The 15,553-nt window shown below is 48.8% G+C and overlaps 1 protein-coding gene across 1 annotated transcript in view; it reads right to left on the bottom strand.

The window, feature by feature from the left end:
- Positions 1-15,553, bottom strand: part of LOC144799051 (mitochondrial inner membrane m-AAA protease component AFG3L1-like) — a 275,930-nt gene that overhangs the window by 82,925 nt on the left and 177,452 nt on the right. The gene's annotated exons all lie outside the window — the stretch shown is intronic.

Here is a 15,553-nt window from a genome sequence, read left to right as displayed (position 1 = left end):
AATGCACCTCTCAATGTGGACCTTTCCTTGATGAGGCTGCTTCCCACTGATTGGGCGGATCTTGAACAACAATTAACAAAGGCAGAGATAGAGGATGTTCTGAAAGATATGAACTTCATACCAGTCATAACAACGTATTAGCAGGGGATACATACTTCTCTCTCTCTAGATAGTGCTCTAGGGAGACCAATAAACCCCTTGCCTTGGATTGCATTGTTAGGTATTGTTGAAGACCTTGGGGAGGGCTGCCTTAAAAAACACACGCTGGTTGGGATCAGAACTCGGATTGGGAAATGAGGCACTGGCAAGCACTGGAACTCTGTAAGCCCTCCTTCCCTCCGTGGCGCTCGGGAATGGACTGGGATGCCAAGCAAGAAGAGTGGTTATATACTGGGCAAGGGACTGGCAGCAAAAACAAAGTTAGAGAGAAATGGTGGGCTTGTTATGGTTTGAGACAATGTGTTTAAAGGAATCTTAACGCATGTCGGTAGCAACAGGTGAATTCATACTGTAACTGTATTGTGCATACCGAAAAGTTTTTTCTAAAAACAATACAATGTGGCTATAAAATAAACAGTGCAGGAAATGAGCGTTTTTGATTTGAGGTTAAAAAACCTCTTTAAGGATGGATTGAAGCCTCAGGGAAATGTACAAATATTTACTTTTCAAGGATTCAGAAAATTCTAAGGAAAAACTGTACCACCAGCATCACTTACACTTGTCCCTGTGCAAACTACACAAGGTTAAAAAAGAAATACCAATTTAAAGTGCACTATTCATTCACATTGGGATCACTGTCAGGCTTAATTGAGAAATGTACTACAAAAGTTCTAGTTATCTAAAAGGCAGCTTAATATAAAAAAAAAGCAAGCTACTGGTTCCCAATGTGTAATCATGAAAAATTTCTGTGTGCAAGCCAAATCACAATTTGAAATTCTCCTAGCTTTATCACTAATCAAGTCAGAATTCCTGTACACCATATGAGCTGATATCCTACTGAGAGGTAATTCCAGAGTGTTCAGGTCTATCGCCATACAAATATGAGTGCTTGGAATGAGGAAGAGTTTTATTAACTTGCGTTTTTCCCCAACATGTGGGCCCTTTTCCAAATTCACATTTAGCCATTTTTCCCTGACTAAAAGTGAAGGGGGAAAATACCAGAGGTCTATGTATTCCTATTACACTCATAATCCAGATTTGATGGAATCCCGTTTGCCTGAGTCAGGATTTCATCAATTCATATAATGAGGGCCTATGTATTTTCAGTTAAATGACAACTGGGATCTTAAATCTACTCAGTTTTTAGATACCTGAAACATGGCTGTCAGTGGCAGACCGTAGAAAAGTGATCTGCTCTCTAGAAAGCAATAAGAAACTGCTGCAACTCAACAAACTCGAAGGCAAGAGACTCCAACTGCAATATCCAACGTTTTAAATGCTCATGATGCCATGCGACCTTTTAAACTAAGAACACAAAAATGAGCGTGTAATCGTAAATTATAGATTACAGGAGAGTGAGGCTACACTTATACTAACAGTTACGTCAGTGAGGATCTTGTCACACCTGATACATTAAAAGTCACGCTCTCAGCTAAAATGGTCAGTATAAGACATATAATGCTCTTCTAGTACCATAGGAAGTTATGTACTTCAAAAGTTCTCTATGCAAGAGCATAAGTGAGACAACCTCTTTGCAAGCGTTGATATGCTAGGTGTCGGACCATGTTCACAGCGCCACTGGCAAGACAGGGACTTTTCCGGCTTGCAGTGGTAGGGGGGACCCTGGATGGTGGGTGTTTATGGCAGTACCCCGCTTAGCAGTAGCAACTCTTGAAGTCAGCTGCTAGTAGGCCCTCGGTGGGGCAGTTGACCCTCCAGGCCAGATCTTATGACCGGAATAATTTGGACTGTTTGCCCATGTGCAGATCGGGAACTCTCCTCAACGGTGACTCACTCACTCTTGGTAATAGAGATTGAAGTACTGTATCATTCTAGAAGGAGAGCTTGCCATTGGTATCCTCTGGATCCACCTGAGTGAGGAAAAACTGGATATGCCACTGCACAGACTGACTTGCAACAATGGGATTTTCATAGTGACTAGGCTATACCGTGTGCTTCTTATTTATAGTAAATGTAAATGAGTAGTGTACCATAAAAGTAAATGGGAAGACGTAACTGTGCAGTTGCCTTGTTTTCAGCATGTAGATGGATTTTCAAACACTGTCAACATAATGATCTAAGGCATATCTTGAAGACTTTAACAAAAAAGAACTGTTTCTAGTTTAGGTTATGTGAAAGCCAGAACTTCAGGAGTGGGTTTTGAAAGAGTACACACGGTAGATCACTTAGATATCCACGGTAGATCACTTAGATATCCACGGTGAAACAGATTTTCTGAAATGAAATAGAAGAAACTATGCTCGTGATCCCCTTTAATTATTACACTCAATGGAATCAGGAACAGTTCAAATTCACACAATGTAGCATCTTGGAATAAAACAATCCCGAACCAGGATTCTAGTTAACAAGACACCTTTTAATGTGCTTAACTTTACTAAAGAGCAGTTTATCGTAAAATGGTTTTGAAGTAGCTACATGATGCGTCAATCAGATACTGCGCTTGCTGTTCATGATAGCATGTAGGAAACACTTACCATTGCTACCGGTTATCCGGGATCTTTACTTTGGCACCTTTAACTTGTCCTATAGTGCCTTTCATTATATTGCATCGGCTACAACCAAAACAATACACAATTAAAACCAGGCATTAAAAATGGTGGTTTTAATAGTACTGTCCAGTAAAGACTGTAACCCAACATATGACCTGAATTGTTATACTAAAAGTACACAAAATAATGACACGATCACAAAGGTGTTGGGCCATTAATTAACGTTGCAAATTGTCAGAATATTACCAGTTATAACTTTTGGGCACTATGGGGAATAAATGCTTAGTGTCAGGCAAGGGAGTTGGCACTGCCAAGCAAGACATACACACAGAAAATTAGATTTTTAGGTGCTCTAGAAAATAAGGTAGTTTCTTTTGATTCATTAAGCAAATGCACATATTAACTATTCACAACACAAGCACAAATTCATTATTACATTATATTGCTAAAAAAGTCTTCATTTAGTGTCCACTTTCTTACACAATTTATCCTTAATTCAAAATCCAATAAAAACATTTGAACTGTAAAACAGCCTCGATATGAAGATTTAAAACTAAAAACCTTTCTCTTCAGCAGATAAAATCAACCCGCCGCACACACCTGTATTTTGCTAAGCGCTAGGACGCCTGCGGGTAGCTATCGCGCTCTACAAAAATCAAATCCAATCCAATCCAATCCTAATCAAGGAAAAGATAACTAAAGCTTCCACAAGCATCATATCTCGTATCTTGTCATCGGATGTCAGAAGTGTGTATTGGGCACTATCCAGTCACATCATACCCACAAAATACACAATATTGTATCTACTGCAGACTTGATACAACATTAGAGTTTGAGTTATTGGCATTGTGTATGACAATGCGTTGCATAAAATTTTTAGCAAACTTTGAATTGGTGAGCACTGAGAGTGTGTGCAAGAGTATGCTGTTGCTCACAGCTGTTATTATTCACACAGCTCTGATGATGCACCTCACGGATGGGGCTGACGCAGTTATTATTCACACAGCTCTGATAATGCACCTCAGGCACGGGCTCACAGCTGTTATTATTCACACAGCTCTGATGATGCACCTCACGCACGGGGCTGACAGTTATTATTCACACAGCTCTGATGATGCACCTCAGGCACGGGCTCACAGCTGTTATTATTCACCCAGCTCTGATGATGCACCTCAGGCACGGGGCTCACAGCTGTTATTATTCACACAGCTCTGATGATGCACCTCAGGCACGGGGCTCACAGCTGTTATTATTCACACAGCTCTGATGATGCACCTCACGCACGGGGCTGATGCAGTTATTATTCACACAGCTCTGATGATGCACCTTAGGCACGGGCTCACAGCTGTTATTATTCACACAGCTCTGATGATGCAGCTCACGCACGGGGCTGACGCAGTTATTATTCACACAGCTCTGATGATGCACCTCACGCGCGGGGCTGACGCCTCCTGAAAGTGCCTGTATTTCTGAGCCTCCCTTGAAACTCGAAAGAGGCAAATAAGTGCAATATGTACAAGACTGCAAGGCCTGTCATTAGTACTGATAAATGTGATCTATTTTCAGGAGGAATAAATCGCTGCACTGGTTACCAGTACTTAGACGGGTTATCTTCAAAATGGCATGCATGGTCTTCAAGTGCATTACGCCAAAAGTCCATATTCATCCACGGGAAGAAAAGGCTGGATATGGGATACCACCTGGCCAATCGCAGATGGTAGGGAGAGCACAGGTTATCATACACAATACGAAATTAAATTAACACAAGCATTTGCAATGCAATAGGTCTCGCATTTATGCGAGTTTGAGCTAATGGCATTGTAAATTACAATGTCTATTATTCATGTTTTGGTTTTTAAAACATAAATAAAAGGCATTGTCATTTACAAAGCCAAACACTTAAACTTGCATAAATGTGAGACCTATTGCATTGCAAATGCTTGTTTCAAATACATGCACTGCAGCATAGGCTGTTGTGCAACACAACTTAAAAAAACGCGCTATGACAAGGTCAACAATGGCCACGTCATCACTTTTTTCTTACATTAAGTCATGTTACACAGCAGCTGTGCAACATGCCTTAGAAAACATTGACAATGCTAATAGATCTTACATAGACCAATTGGCATTGCTATTGATTGTTTTATTTATTTATCCACATCGTTCAGGTGTGGTACGTACAGTTTTTAGACTGCTCCTAGCATCAGAGCCCAGACAAAGTATAATTTTTGGACCGTACCAGCGGTAAAATGACACTCACTCATACACACACCATGACATTTCACATATAATCAAACTTAAGTCTCGGCAAACTTGAGTGGAAGAGCAAGAGCGATTATACGTGGACTCTGGGACTTCTTGGGTGGCAGCCATCTTGCAGTGCAAACGGCTGAACGAAATTGTCGCTAAATCACATAATACTGTCAACAATTCCTTCTAACGTTTTAGAATCATAATAAAAATTACATCAGTAGACGAATTTTCGGAGAGAAAAATTGTTCCGTTTTTGATTATATGTCGCTGCTACATTGAAAAATCGTCAATTCGACCAGAGAACAATCACGTTAATTATAGGCTTGGATGTTTTGCTGTACTGTTTCAATCTAGTAAAGGGCAGGCTAGAATATGCTACCGCCCAAAGATGGCGGCAGAACCATCAGAAATAGACGACAGACTGCGGCAGACGTGTCCGTCTTTTACTTCTATCGCCGCCTTCTCCCCTCTCCATTCTTGCGCGTGATCGGTGAGCCGGTTCACAGAGGCCTCCGTTTCCTCTTCCGAGACCCGGGCAGCGCTGAGACCAGCGCTCCTCGCGGGGTGAGTGGGCAAGCTTTCTTTGTAGGGTGCGGGAGGGAGCGAGGTGGCTGTTGTATTGTCAATGGGACGGTCTGCTTTGAGGCCCGAAGCACCGCCCACCGGGTTACGAATTACTTACCTGAATGCAAGAGCCGGTTCTATATCTGTCCGTGTAGACCACCCACTAGGTGTCGCGAAGACACCTCGGTCCACCAAAGACACGGCACCATGCAGTCTCCAAGCATTTGTATCAGGGAAAGGCCCTTAACCTGACCCGGTAGTGTTAGTTAGGGTGGGGAAGTGGGGGACCTTGGAAGGCATGACCTGGATCTTTTCACGGCTCATTTTATATGTATATTTTCAGTGTTTGCAAGGCAGTGAGACGTTGGATTTAAGCAGTGCCTTAAAAGGCGAACTCTTACTCTGTTACTTTTGGTTTTACAACTGTCTAATTCTTAGGCCTTAACATAGCACTTTGTGCAGCAGCCAACTATAAGACCTATGGAAATGTTGAAACCGATAAGAAAGAAGCCTACTTATTCTCATTTTGAGGCGTTGGAGTTACATCTGGGTCCTGCTCAATCTGTTTTTAAAGGGACTGGGTTAAGGCACTACACCTGCACAAGAAAACCGAAGTATGTAGAAAAGTGTCGCACGTCATTGTCCTGTGTAAATAGTGGCAGGCCGTGGTACAGCCTACTTCAAGACTCTGGCGTTGTAGGGGGGGGGAAGAGGGGGGGCTCGGCAGGCTCGTGTGTGTGTGTGCGGCGGCGGGGGGCGTCTCTGTATGTGTGCGTGCGTGTATGTGCACTCGTGTGTGTGTGTGTCTCTGTGTGTGCGCATGCGTGCAGGGGGAGGTGTGGCTGTGTGTGTGTTGGAGCTTCCCAGGAGACAGCCACAGCGTGCGCGTTCTCGCGCGCGCTGTCCGCTCCGATCCCCTTTTGGAAGGTGCGCGTGGCCAGCTCTGGTCTCCTGGAAAGCTGAGTCGCTCACTATAGGTCTTTGACGAGACCGCGCTTTCGCGCGGTTAACGCCACGAGACCTAAAAAAAAGTAGTCACTATTTAAGGATTTCATTCTTAATCCCTAATGCATACTTATTTTGGGGGACCTTGTGGGGAACAAATTTGACTTGTATTACCCACTTCCTGCTAATTCAAGCATGCGTGATGCCAAACAGTGCTGAATATATGTTACATTTTAACAGGGTCACAAAACAGTTAAAATAGGTCTTGCCCTAAACCCCCAAAACCATTAGATCACCTGAGTAAGACAAAAATCCAATATAAGGAAAGTTAACTTTCCCGGGGGGCTTTAGAAGGTGGGCGGCCCTGGTCAATTGACCACTTTGCCCAGGTCTTCAAACTTGTCTCGGTATGCCGATCTTTAATTGCACGCTAAATAGTACAATGTGTTTATGCGCCTGCTATGTATGCGTGTATACACTTTGGAAAACGCCCAGACACTGAATGTGCACTTTTGTTGTTGTACAATTACAGCTCATTATTTCTACATATCTAAAGTAACTTTTCCCCTACTCCTGCTATTGCTTGAGGTTTGCCACAGGCTTGTAATGCGGGAAGAATCCCTTTCTGGGTCCATAGCGGGCCCTGCCACTCCTTGGAGACATTCACGTTAAATACAAAAGAGGTCTTCCTCCCTGCAATGTTTGCACTGTGTGGCGTCTGTGCACCAGAGCAGCTCTTACCCTTGTTTTTAGCCTCCTGCCTATGTTTACTGACATCCCAGACTGAGGCAAGGGTGGGAGAACTTTATTGGGGCCTGGAAGGAGTCCTAATTCACAAGTTACTACTTGTGTAACGATATATCTGTAAGAGACATTAGTTAGTGATAGATTCCTTACCTTAGAATATCCCCAGGCGTCAGACTGGATCCGGAAAGTCTGTTTCGTAGCAGTACCCCTGCGCGTCGACAGGTGGCGTCTCACGACTCCGCGTCCTTCGCTGGCATCGTAAACGCCGAGATGACATCACGGAGACTACTTAGGCACAACCTGGGCACGCTGACGTCAGTTCTGCACACGACTTTCCGCGCCAGGAGCGCAGAGCCATGACAGAAACCGACCACTGGTGCCATGAAAACTAGGGCCCTGAAAGGAATGACCTTAACCCTAGTAATCAGTTCGCAGAACGGGAAGGATCGGTGGGGCGGTAAGGAATCTATCACTAACTAATGAATCTTACAGATATATCGTTACACAAGTAGTAACTTGTGCATCTGAAAGAGACACGTTAGTGATAGATTCCTTACCTTAGAATAGATACCCCAGCAATACCAACCCCGGTGGTGGGTTTGCGTATAGATTACACCAGAAAGTCACGGAGGACAGAACGGCCAAGGAAGCCGTCCCTCCAGACCCGACTGTCAAGGCAGTAATGCCTGGTAATCGTGTGCAGCAATGCCCATGTAGCTGCCTGACAGATGTCCTGCAAGGGGTCGCCGCGCCCCAAGGCAGTAGTGGCTGCTGTTGCCCTGGTAGAATGGGCACGCAGGCCCACAGGAGGGTTCTTCTTAGCCAACGAGTAACAGGCCTTGATGCAGAGAACGACCCACCGAGAGATGGTCCGTTTATGCACCGCCTGACCTTTTTTGGTGCCTACGTAGCCAACAAAGAGTTGGTCATCCACCGGGAACTGTTGTGTGCGCTGCAGGTAGAACGAGAGCGCTTGTTTTGGATCCAGACGGTGGAGCCTCTCTTCCTACTTTGAGGGATGCGGAGGCAGAAAGAAGGTGGGCAAAGTGATGGTCTGCCCAATGTGGAAGGGCGTGACAACCTTCGGCAAGAAAGAAGGGCGGGTCCTAAAAACCACCTTGTCCGGATGAACAGAAAGGAAAGGAGGTTTGGAAGAAAGAGCCTGGAGCTCACTCACTCCCCTGGCAGAGGTGATAGCTACCAGAAAAGCTGTCTTGAGAGTAAGAAGATGTAAAGGACAAGAATGAAGGGGCTCGAAGGGAGCACACATCAGAAACGTCAAGACAAGGTTCAAATCCCACTGAGGTATTATGAACGGCACGGGAGGAAACGTGTGCCTAATGCCTTTGAGGAAACGATTCACAACAGGGGACTTAAAAAGAGAAGGCTGATCGGGAAGCCGCAAAAAAGCAGAGATGCCCGAAAGATAGCCTTTGATAGTGCCCAGAGCAGAGCTCTGCCGGGCCAAAGAAAGAAGGAACAAAAGAACTTCAGAAAAAGTGGCAGAAAGGGGATCCACAGCCTTCGCTGTGCACCACGCCACAAATTTGTTCCACCTGCAGGCGTATACCGTTTTAGTGGAGGGACGCTTGGCTGCCGGTATGACATCACAAACTTCGGGAGGAAGACCAAAAGGTGTCAATTGTCGCCGCTCAACCTCCACGCATGGAGGTGGAGACTAGACAGGTTCGGGTGGAGGACCGTCCCCTGCTGCTGCGACAGAAGATCCTCCCGAAGAGGCAGCGGATCGGGGGATCGATCGTCATGTTGAGTAGCTTGGGATACCAGTATCTTCGTGCCCAATCCGGAGTCACAAGGATGACTTGGGCCCGGTCGCGCGAATCTTCTTCAGCACTCTGGGCAGAAGTGGTATAGGCGGAAAGGTGTACAACAGACCACAACTCCACTCTCGACGAAAAGTGTCGCCGGGCGAAACTCCAACGCGCAGAACCGAGGACATTGCACGTGCTCTTCGGTGGCGAATAGATCTAACCAAGGATCTTGCCACTGCAGAAAGAGACCTTGTGCCACAATCGAGTTCAGATGCCATTCGTGATCCATCAGGCGGCTGAGTTTGTCCGCCCTGGCGTTCAGAAAACCTGCCAGGTGGTGAACCACCAGGATAATGCAGCGATGTTCCAGCCACAACCAGAGGCGCAGAACCTCCCGACATAGGGTCCACTACCCCACCCCGCCCTGCTTGTTGCAATACAACATGGCGGTCGTGTTGTCCGTGAACATCTGCACTACACTTCCCCGGAGCAAGGGAAGGAATGCCTTCAGTGCCGGACAAATCGCCCGCAGCTCCAGAAGGATGATGTGGAGCCGGGACACCCCCGGAGACCAGAAGCCTCTGATCGCCGCCTCTCCCATGTGGCCACCCCACCCGAGGAGGGACGCATCCGTCCGCAGCGTGTGCTCCGGTTGGGGAAGGGAGAGGGATCTGCCCCCGACCCAATGCTGGTTCACGAGCCACCACTGCAACTGTCGTGCAGTGCCCTCCGAGATCTGACGAGCCCAGACAGGACTCCCTGATGCTGTGCCCACTGGAACTTCAGATCCCACTGCAGAGCCTGCATATGCCATCCGGCATGATTGATCAGCAGGATGCAGGAGGCCATGAAGCCCAGCAGCCTCAGGGTCATCCGGACCGAAACCCAGGACAAGGGCTAAAAGATCGGAATCATAGCCCGAATGTCCGGACTCGCTGTTCGGGAGGATAAATCTGAAACTGTGCCATATCGAGAACCGCTCCGATGAATGGGCGCTTCTGAGAGGGAATCAGGTGCGACTTCGGCACGCTGATGGAGAATCCCAGTGAATGCAGAAGGTCGGCCGTAGACTGAAGGTGGTTGACGACTGCCTGGGGTGAGCCCGCCTTGAGCAACCAGTCGTCCAGGTAAGGAAAGACGGACACCCCTGACCTGCGCAGGTGAGCCGCGACCACCGCCATCACTTTCATGAACACCCGAGGGGCACAGGTAAGGCTGAAGGGGAGCACAGCAAACTGAAAATGCTCCTGGCCCACCATGAACCGCAGGTAACGCTGGTGGGCCGGCAGGACGAGGATATGAAAATACGCATCCTGCAAGTCCAACGCTACCATCCAGTCCCCAGGGTCGAGGGCAGCCAAAATCTGAGCCAGAGTCAACATCTTGAACTTCTCCTTCCGGAGGAAACGATTGACAACCCGGAGGTCCAAGATGGGGCGCAGAGCCCCCTTTTCTTTCTTGGGGACCAGAAAGTAGTGGTAGTAACATCCACAACCTACTTCTGGCACGGGAACGCGCTCGATGGCCCCCTTGGTCAAGAGGCCCACAACATCCTGTTGGAGAAGCACAAAGTGATCCCCCGACATGTGGCGGAACTGAGATGGTATGGCCAAAGGGGGGGGGGGGGGGGCTGGAGGACTCGAAGGGGAGGGAATAACCCATCCGAATGAGCTGCAGCACCCACGGCCGGAAGTGACCGACCGCCAGGAGGGAAGGTGATGGCGAATCCTGCCGCCAACCGGCGTGGGGTGCACCCCAAACGTCAGACTAGGAAGGTTTGGGGGACAGACGCAGCGGGAGCCGAAGTGGACTGACCTGCACGCTGGCCCCCTGTGCCTCCACGGCGGCCGCCGCGCCCGCAGCCACGCTGAGCGGTGGTCTGCGCGGGCTTCTGACTGAACGAGCAGGAAGGGGCGCCCAGGCCACGAAAGGAACGAAAGTTGGACATGGCTGGACGGGTGACAAAAAAGGCCCAAGGACTTCGCCGTAGCCCGAGAGTCCTTCAAGCGCTCCAGCGCACTGTCAGCTTTATCGCCAAACAGGCGAGTGACATCAAAAGGCATGTCCATGAGCGAACTCTGGACATCCCCCGAAAACCCAGTGGACCGCAGCCAAGCATGGAGACGCAGGGCCACTGTGGTGGAGATCGCTCTCCCTAAGGAGTCGGGGGTGTCCAATCCACACCGTATGGCGAATTTCGTGGCGTCCTTCCCCTCCGCCACCGCCTGCGCAAGCTCCGCCTGAACCTCCTCCGGACACTGAGGCAGCAGCTGCGACACCGTGTCCCACACCGCATGGGAGTAGCGGCCCAAAAGACATGCAGTATTGACTGACCACTGCCCCAGACTCGCAGAGGAAAAGAACCTCTTGCCAAACTAGTCCAACTTTTTTGAGTCGGACAAGAGAACTGGGAATAAAAGGAACAATCTGCACTACTATTGAAGTACCATGCGTTATACAAGAGCTGAAGGTGCTAGGTCCAGACACGTGATCCCCACACGGGCCTTAAGGAGGATAGGAAACCTATCACCCAGAAAAACTGATTTTTGAAATTGGACAGCACCCTTCAAGAGTTATGCACCATTGCAAAACAATTGTTGAAAAAGAACATACAAATAAACAGAGTATTGGTTTTCCCAAACGTACACAAAATACACACAATCTTGTGACTTTGATTTTCTTTCTTTTATTCAGTTTTTATTCTTTCTTTTCTTTTTTTGATAGTTGCGAATAGCCGACGCGTTTCGTCCGTTGCCGGACTTCTTCAGGGCTTAAAACAATCTTTCTGATTTCGCTTTTCTGAACCAGAAGGCCACAACGCGATGCTCCTGTACGTTCCGGCTCCTTGACCTTACTGTGGGCCTGCTCTTGTCCTTTGTCTACACTGACTGTTGCTAGGATCTGTAATCCTGTTTATGACCTTCCAATTAATAATAGAGATTCCCCGGAAAACCTGACCGGTACATATGTGAAAAGCGAAATCAGAAAGATTGTTCTTTTTCAACAATTGTTTTGCAATGGTGCATAACTCTTGAAGGGTGCTGTCCAATTTCAAAAATCAACTTTTTTGAGTCCTTATCAGGCGGGGAGGTAGGAAACGCACTCTGAGATTTGGATGCCTGAATGACCAAGCTCTCCAGCGTAGGAGGAGTGGTCAGGTAAGCAGGGTCACCTGGTGCCGGGCAATGACGCTGGGTGACATTCTTGTCCACCGGGGCCCCCGTGGCTGGCCGCTATCAAGTGCCCAGCAGGACGTCAGGGAGTCATTAAAAGGCAACAGAGGCTCCGACCAAGCAGGCACCGACTGGAGCACCTCCGTTAGAAGGTTAAGACTAACCTTCAAGGCCACAGTCGGAAGGTCGAGGTGGACGACCTCAGCTGCCCTACGGAGCACCGCCGTGTAGGAAATGCCCTCCTCCACCGTAGGTGAAGTGGATGCGAACCCCGGGTCCGACGAGAGATCGAGGCCACCAGCCTCGTCCAAGTCATCCGTCCAATCCTGTTCCGAGTCACACTGGCGAGTCAGAGGGTCCTCGGACCCCTCCCAGTCATCCTCCACCTCCGCCGTATGCGGCACAGAGTCAGGAGCAGGTGAGGGAGGAAACTGCGCCAGGGCCAGCGCCGGACGGGGCTGAACCGGCGCAGGGTCTTAATGTGAGTCCGAAGCCGGGACAAAAGTGTCCTGGAACCCGGGCAGTAGCGGGATAAACGGCACCCACTGCGGCACCACAAGCAAAGTGTGAGTGCGGAGCCGGCAGCTTGGGACCTTGTGGCGCCAAGGCCGGAGCCAGCGGCACTGGAACCTGTGGCGCCGGGGCCAGAGCCGCCGGCGGTTTAACAGGATCTGGACACAGGACCGCGGAGCCCGAAGGCGTGCAAGGAAGCAAGAAACTCTTGCCCGTGGGCGGGAGTCGCCGACAGACCCGGGTAAGGCGGGTAGGCCACGGGACTCCCGGGCTCCAGAGGAGCCACCGGGGCAGAACCCATTGTCCCCCTCGTCCGCATCCGAGGACTGGCGGGGGGACGGCGAAGAGCGACAACGCTTCTTTAACTTATTTTTGTGTTGTCGCTTACCCAAATCCGAGGGCGAAGACTTGGAATACTAATGATGAAGACGGTCCCGCGAGCGGTCCCTAGAATGACCCAGAGACCGGGAACGGTGCTGGGACTAGTGCCGGACCTCCAGTAACTTGAGGCGCCGCTCCCTCTGGGCCATCGGGCCATAGCCAGACAGGCCCCACAGGACCAGGAGTTGTGGTCGCCATCCAGGCAGTAGAGACAAGCGTCATGGGGGTATACCGCCGACATATTCCGGCGGCAGGCCTCACATAACAAACCCAGGCATCCCTACATGCACCAGAGGAGGCTAAACAAGTTCACAGGAGACAAAATGTCTCAAAAAAGGGTAGTCAAAAAGTGAGTAGGGTATGTGCTCTAACCGGATCTGCGCTTAGTGGCGCGGAAAAAGAAAGAACTGACGTCAGCGCGCACAGGTGGCGCCTAAGTAGTCTCCGTGACGTCATCTCGGCGCTTACGACGCCAGCGACAGACGCGGAGCCCGCGACCCCACCTGTCGGCCCGCAGGTGTACTGCTACAAAAAAAAGTTTCCGGATACAGTCTGACGCCTGGGGATATTCTAAGCTAAGGAATCTATCACTAACGTGTCTCTTTCAGATTCGAGGTGCACAGCTTTAGAAAGACCCACGTGAGATTACCAGCTGGGTGATCGGGTACCTAAAGTCAGTGTGGCATCTTGTGGGTACCTAAATCCTCGTTAGAACTCTGCAACCTGCCTTTAAACTTGTTAAAACATTTAGTAACCAAACTGTCTCGGATTAGACAACTGGTGGGACCTCCTCTCTGTTCACTCCCTTCTCTCCCCGGACTCACGCCAGTATTTCGGTTTTAAAGTATTGAGAACTTTTTGGTGGCGGGAAGGAGATTGCAAGCTGAATGGTCCACCAAGGCACATGTAGAAAGTCTTATAGGCTAACAAAATGGGGCAATCTTGGCATTTGATTGACTCTACTCCAGCCATATATTCCCCTCTAAGGCACTGGCTCTTCCAAAAAGCATCTAACCATCCCCCGTTGATTGGGCTCTGTTCCGTGACACGAAGGGCACTGCATGGTCACTTGGTGAATGTGCAGCTATTATTTGCCTTGTTCCATCCACAGCAAGCTGGAGTAGATTCAGGGAAGCTTATGGCCTGAACCTCCTAAAGTGTAATGGTCATCTCAAGCTTGTAACCTACCCTTTACTTTTACTAAGAGGGTTTCAGCAAGGATTACTACTCCCACAGTCATGGTGACAAACTACCATCATTATTTTCCTGAGAAAAAGAAGGATTCCATTAATCCTAACTCATACTGCCCAATTTCATTCATTTACATAGACCTAAAAATGTACTCAATGATTACGTCAATACATTGAAGCAGGATTATTGCTCAGGTAGTAACGCCATGGCTGCATTGCTCTGTACCAGTCAGAGGAGCAAGGAGTCATATAAATTGGGCACTTTGATGTTATCTTTGGAGGCAGTACGCCTTTGGCAATGACAATGCTCAATGCAGAAAAAGCAATCAATAGGGTTACACGGCTATGGAAGTGATCGGGCTTGGGTCACATTTTTATAAATCAAATAGAATCTCTAGTCTCATCCGGAAACTAAATTGCCATTTATGGAGAAAGAGGTACAAAAGGGGATGATGGACGGAGCGTTTGAGCAAATCAAACACTCACCACCAGTCAACTGATCTGGGTTTAATCCATCACCATTTTTTAGCCCACTCAGCCACCCCAGGTCAGACATGGCCATATGCAAATCAGTCTGACCCTGTGCCTCATGGGAACAGCCCAGCCCGAACTGCCAAGCCATGTCTTCCCTGGACCGGAAACAAGCATCCTGCGACCGGTTTCGGATTCATAATCCTCATCAGCCAGGCTATCTTGAATCCAGTGTCCAAGTGAGCAAGGGACTCACGTCTGAGCATACCCTGCCACACTTAGGGCGAACAAAGCGATACAAAAGGGGATGATGGACGGAGCGTTTGAGCAAATCAAACACTCACCCCTAGTCAACTGATCTGGGTTTAATCCATCACCATTCTTTAGCCCACTCAGCCACCCCAGTTCAGACATGGCCATATGCAAATCAGTCTGACCCTGTGTCTCATGGGAACAGTCCAGCCCGAACTCCCAAGCCATGCCTTCCCTGGACCGGAAACAAGCTTCCGAGGACCGGTTTCTGGCATTACAGCCGTCTTCAGCCCGGCTTGCTTGAATCCAGTGGCAAAGTAAGCAAGGGACTCACGTCTGAGCATACCCTGCCACACTTATGGCGGCCAAAAGCGGTACAAAAGGGGGTGGTGATGGACGGAGCATCCGTCCATCATCCCCTTTTGTATCGCTTTGTTCGCCCTAAGTGTGGCAGGGTATGCTCAGACGTTGGTCCCTTGCTCACTTGGCCACTGGATTCAAGATAGCCTGGCTGATGAGGATTATGAATCCGAAACCGGTCCCAGGATGCTTGTTTCTGGTCCAGGGAAGACATGGCTTGGCAGTTCGGACTGGACTGTTCCCATGAGGCACAGGGTCAGACT

The sequence above is a fragment of the Lissotriton helveticus genome, chromosome 12 (assembly GCF_964261635.1).
Source record: "Lissotriton helveticus chromosome 12, aLisHel1.1, whole genome shotgun sequence".
NCBI classification, from domain to species: Eukaryota; Metazoa; Chordata; class Amphibia; order Caudata; family Salamandridae; genus Lissotriton; species Lissotriton helveticus.
Note: the sequence above shows the minus strand (reverse complement) of the source record. Positions and strands in the feature narration are given on the sequence as shown.